A 6000-nucleotide genomic window follows, 5' to 3' on the forward strand; every position below is an offset into this window, starting at 1 on the left:
CTAACTTATGTAAGGTACTGTTCTTGGTTCTGGTGATGCAAAAAGAATACACACACATACATATATACACATACATCATATGCATATACCTAGTATACGTACATATACATACATATGTATATGTAAACATCCCCTGCCATTGCAGTGCTTGCATCCTATTGGGGAATACACTGTTCACATAAAAATAAATATAGCATAATTTCAAAAGGGAGCTCACTGTTAATTGGGGGAGAGACAGGAAAGATCTCAGGTAAGAGGTAATGAATAAATTAAAATGCGTTTATTCAGCCCTTACTATGTGCCAAGCAGTGTGCTGTGTGCTCGGAATACAAACAGAAAAGTGGGACAGTTCCTGCTGTCTCTACGAGCTCATATGGTTTAATCTCTAAAACTCAGGAAAAAACAATGGAGATGGATAAGGAAAGGTAGAAAACCTGGGAAGAGATTTCCAAGGATAGCTGCAGAACCTGGAGCTCCCCTTCCCCTATGCATTCTGTCATGGCACAGTTCATAGTGACAATACTAAATTATTGTATTTCAACATTCTGGATTGTTGCCTACCAGAAATATGTGAGCAAACTGAGATGGCATAGAGGCATCAATTACAAAAATATATTAACTCACAAAATCCTTTAGAACAAGAGAGACCTAATGGATATCTCTTTATTTGCATGTCTGAGTTAGAAATCTTTAAAAAAAAATAAGCTAACATTTCGAATTTACCCATGTGTTTCAGAACCTTAATGTTGTTTGGGCAAATTTCTCAAATTTGCTTTTTTTGGTCGTGGGAGGGAAAGGGGATAGGAAGCGATCTTTAAGCTAAAACGATCCATGAGTGTGTGACAGTCAAGACAGACCATAATGGCATCCCCACAGGCTTAGAGAGCAAGGACATTTTAAAACATGGATGAATTTCCCAGGGTACCCTAATAACTCCTTGAAGCTGTTATGGATTATTCCATAAAACCATATTTAGAGACTTTAAAAAATGCAGATGATTGGCCTGAGAACCTGTCTCATCTCCAAAGGAGCAGTTACAGGCTGCTGCGCAAATCGGCATTCATGGGACTGTCACGTTATGATCTCCATGAATTCTTGACCAGATGGACTTGAACAGCTGCCACCTATGTCCGCTAAGTCCCTTTGCTTGAGAAGACAAAACAGCTCATTTGTTTGCAATTCTTTTCCAAAAGTACACAAGGGCACTTTTCTATGTTGTACATTATTATTGCTATTATTATTTTTACCAGCAAAATGTTCCTGGAAATAGCATATGTTACTGGGCAGGGGGCAGTGAATACACAAACATTTTTTCTTCTGAATTCTTACAATTTGTTCCCAAAAGGAAGCTCCTTTTCCAGATTAGGTTAAAAAAATACTTCTTACAGACATTTCTATTCAATCTGACATAAAATGTTATAAATAAGAGAACCCCCTCTGAAATAATAACACCTTATGTTTGTGGAACACTTGGTCCTTTTCAAAGCACTTTTGCATCCATTATCTCATTTTATTTTCGCAACAGTTCTGTAAGATTGGCCAGAAGTCATTACAACACTCATTTTACAGATCAATGGATTACTTTTTTTAATGAATATTTGTGGAACACCTACTGTGTGAAAGATACTATTCCTCCTGTCACGGTTGATACAGAAAGGTATATATAAAACAGTCCCTGCCCTCAAGGACTTTAAAATCTGTTGAATGCACAATAACATAAATAACTTTTAAAAATAAAAGTTATATGACCACACAAGAAAATTCAGGTGGAGCTGGGTCTAAATCCTGGCTCTGACACACAATGGCTGTATTTCTGTGGGCAAATTAAGCTGCCTGAAGTTCCCTAACATCTCAGTGTCCAAGACTGTTAACTTTGGTGAAAGTTAAGGGAAGAGGGAAAGTAGAAAGAGGGATAAGGAAGAGCAGAGTGGAAAAGCGGGGAGAGAGACAGAGAGACAGAAAGAAGAAGAAGAAAGAAGACAGACAGACAGAGACAAAGACGGAGTTACATACAACAACAGAGTTTATTATATTACTAAAAAGAAAAAAAGAGATGAGGGAAGGTAGGGAGGAATAAATGGTTAGAGGGATGGCCCTGTGGTTTAAGCAAGAGCTGAACTTAGTCTCTTAGAAGTCATGTGTGACCCAGGACCAGTCACGTAACCCTTCATCATTCTTTGGCAATTCCCGGAGACCATAAGTTATAGATGAATCGTAAGTTCCTTAGTTGTCAGACAGATAAAATCTCAAGAGCTCCGACTGGCTACTTCGGAGTTCTTATTGCCCCAGGGGGCTCCTCTCCTCTGGACTCAGGCATATATAATCTGGACCTGCTTCAGTAGTGGGGAGAAATCTGGCTTCTAATAAGCAAGCAATAAATAGGTTTTCCATTTTCACACTTTTCTTCTTACGGAATCTCTACGTAGGTGGGGATGGTTTTATTTATAGCTTAATGGGCTATTACTTCTAAAAGAGTCCCAGGCAAAAGGTATAAAAGTATAAACACAGGATACCAACAAATACACATTTGAAAAAAAATGTTAAAACAGGATTAGGTAGCTGATTGTTAGACCCATTAGAACATAAAACAATTTTCAATACTGCTAATTAGGCACTTTACATGTCACATCTGCTTTGCACTGTCTAAACAACTAATACGTGAGTGCTGGTAAAATGCCTAGGTATGGACCAAGCTTCTTGGGGGATATTTTCACTGATACTGAATTTTTCTTTGCCCTTTGTTGGTTACAATCCAATGTTACTTATTTCTAAATAAGGATACATCCCTCTTGGCATCGGTACTCTTTTGTCTAGAATCAGAAAAGCACAAAATAGTTAGCTTAAATCCAGCCTATCCTAGGCTGAAAATGCACTCTAGATGCTATATGCTCACACCTGCACAGAGGACAGGATGAGGAAATAGAGGAAGCTATTTACTTCTTTCCAATCCACTCTCAGGAAGCCACACAAAGTAGTTCTGATTCCTTTTGTACATCCTCTGAGTTATCAGTTCTTCTGGCTCCACAGCCAACAGGGACTCTTTCATCTCAGAAATGTCTCAGCAATGAGTTATGCATGGAGAGAAATAGGCCCTTCAGAGTTTCCATATTTGTCACAATTAGGAATGACAATTCCATGGGATAGCTCTCGATATATACATAATAAATGATGTAGGAATTTAGAGGAGTAGGAGACACATATGGGTTTGAAGGCTTTGGGGGGAGGTATGCAATTGAGCTGGACTTTGAAGAATGGCTAGGATTTGGAAAGGATGAGGCAGAAGTTGAAATGTACATAGGAAAATTTAAGTACCATAACAAACGTTACATAACAATTCAATCTGACTCATTGGTCTTAGAATCTGATTCAACTCAATAGTCAATATATTCAGCTACATATACAAATACTAATTACTGCCCAGCTCCGTACTAATAGTTAGGAAAATGCAACTTCATTGTCAAAGGCAAATAATTTATGTTATTCTGCCAAATAATCAATGACATAAGTGAATCTATCCAGATTATTTTTGGAGTTTTGTTATTTTTCATTCTTTTTTTTGAAGTAGGGAAAAGGAAAAACAAATAGTTCATTTAAATTAATAAGCCAATACTGACCTCTGGTGTGTAATAGAGAAATTGCTAACTTGATGAGCTATTGGACATTTAGCAAGAAATACATCTAAGACGACAGAAAACTGAGATCAAATGCAATGATCAGTTTGGGTTCTTGATGCCTGAAAGTGGAACACACACCTTACCTTCAGTAGACAAATGATGTACCATTAGTCGGTAATATCAATCAGATAGATTAGCTTAGGTTATTTTTAGTTTGCTTGTTATAAAGGACGTTACTAAGGGACACAGTGTTGCTTATTGCAAGTTTATTGTGGTATAAGAACAAAATACTTTAAGAAATTCATCATTGTATATGAAAACTAGAGTACCTGACTTGGAATTAGAAGGCCTGGCTTTGAAGCTATGTGACCCTGAGAGAGTCACTTATCTTCATTCTCAATTTCCTCATCTATAAAAAGTGAGATAATAATAGTACATAATTCACATTGTTATGAAAATCAGATGATATAGTAATATATGTAAAGGGCTTTATAAATCTTGAAGTTCTAGAGAAATATCCATATCACCACCATCACCACCATCATCTTCATCATCACTGGATTGTTATAAAATCTTCTATAGTCTCTCAGAGAGACTCTGTGTTCTAAGATTTCTCGTTCATCTGCTCAGACGACTACTGAGCATTCCTAAAAGGGAGTTACTTGAGAAAGGTAAATTTTAGAATAAAAACAGAAAAATGAATGACCTGCTTACCTTGGAACAAACTAACCAGAACTCTGCTCTGGGTAATAAATAAATCTTCCAATTTGTGTAGTTATAAAGTAGTTATAAAATTTAAGTGAATTAATATAATTTGTAAGGCCAGGTAGTTCAGGTGATGGGGCCAGAATTTATGTGCCTTAGTGGCAGAGTACTCACCCTGCAGTCAAGAAAACCTGAGTTCAAATCCAGCCTGACATTTACTAGCTATATGACCCTGGGTAAGTCACTTAACTAACCCTGATTGCTCCATTATATCCCCCTCAAAAAATCAAAGACTAATTATTCTTAAGGAACGTGGCAGGGTGGGGTTCTATGTCCTCCTCACTTCCCCTTCCTAATCTGGTTTAGAAGTTTTGTTTTTTTTTTTCCCTAGTCCCTTTTTCTCTTTCTTCCTTCTCTGCCTTTCTCTAGAGGCAGGAAATGGATAGGGGAAGTTTTAGCCCTAGGGTAAACCAACTCCCAGTATGCTCCATCCTCAGTTATGATAATAAAGGGTTATTATATTCTTTATTCATAAGGAAAGTAGTTTACCACAGGTAGACATGTAGTTACCTCTACTCTTAGGGAAAATAAAGTTATAAAAATTATAATAAAATTGGCTCATCCCAAGGTGATCCCTTGATCACTAAGCCACAACTAGAGAGTTCTGGCTTATATACTCTGTCACCCCCTTTTGAGAGGGCTTTTGCAAATATATTCATCAACTTACTCTATTAGCTACCACAAAGAATTTAACACATATCATCTTTAAGTGTATGTAATAGAGAGGAGGAAACAGAAAGAAAGAAAGTCTAGGGAGTACATTATTTGAATTTTTTTTTGTAAGTAGAAGTACTAGGTTGTGGGCAACAGTCCACACTCCTCTAATCCCCCTAGATAGAAAATCAATTGATTCTCCCAAGGGGAAGGACCATTATATCCTAATGTAATTTAAATGCCTTTGCTACTCACATTTCTTCAAGGCCTCCTTTCCAAACCATGGTTTCAATGCTTGGGAAGGGTTGAAAGCCTCCTCCTACCTCCAGTATTTTTCTTATGTTGAGACACATGTCTGGATTTTCTCCCCCTACAGCTCCCACTGCCACTCTTAAATGTGCAGATGTATTTACCATTTCCCTAATGAGGTTTGATTCACCAGCTCCTAACTTTAGACACTGAGCAGGCCACAAAGATGTTATCAACAGAAAGTATTCAAATTTAAGGGAAGATTTGTCCCCCCATTTTCCAAGTTTCCTCACAACTGGTACCTCTTTTCATATTTCCTAAATGAGGTTCACTTCCCTGCCTTTCCTTGGCCTCCTAGTATCTGTGCCTTCTTTGACTCCCTTTTAGGTAATTGAACCCAGAGTCTCCATGATTTTGGACCATTCTACTGACCACATTTAGGATGTTTTCTTACCTTTGGCTCTCCTGGACCTGGCCTCATGCTCTCTCTTTTCTAATCCTCCACCATCCATGGTGCAGGTGGAAACTAAATCCCATTCATCAGATGTCTCATTAGGCCTCTGCCAGAAAATACAGGGTTTGGTGAAAATAGAGCCTGATGGGACTTATTTCCCTATAGAAAGAGTTATTGGAAACCCAGGCAGAGACCTTAGATAAAAACCAATCCCTCTACTGCTTATTTGCTTACAAAACATTCCTTCTGATTCAATTAGACAGT

The 6000-nt window shown here is 37.8% G+C and overlaps 1 pseudogene; it reads right to left on the bottom strand.

Moving 5' to 3' along the window:
• Window positions 1–5794, bottom strand: part of LOC140507883 (S-phase kinase-associated protein 1 pseudogene) — a 36162-nt pseudogene extending 30368 nt beyond the window's left edge.
• Window positions 5795–6000: the final 206 nt, after the last annotated feature.

The sequence above is a fragment of the Notamacropus eugenii genome, chromosome 5 (assembly GCF_028372415.1).
Source record: "Notamacropus eugenii isolate mMacEug1 chromosome 5, mMacEug1.pri_v2, whole genome shotgun sequence".
In the NCBI taxonomy this organism is placed as follows: domain Eukaryota; kingdom Metazoa; phylum Chordata; class Mammalia; order Diprotodontia; family Macropodidae; genus Notamacropus; species Notamacropus eugenii.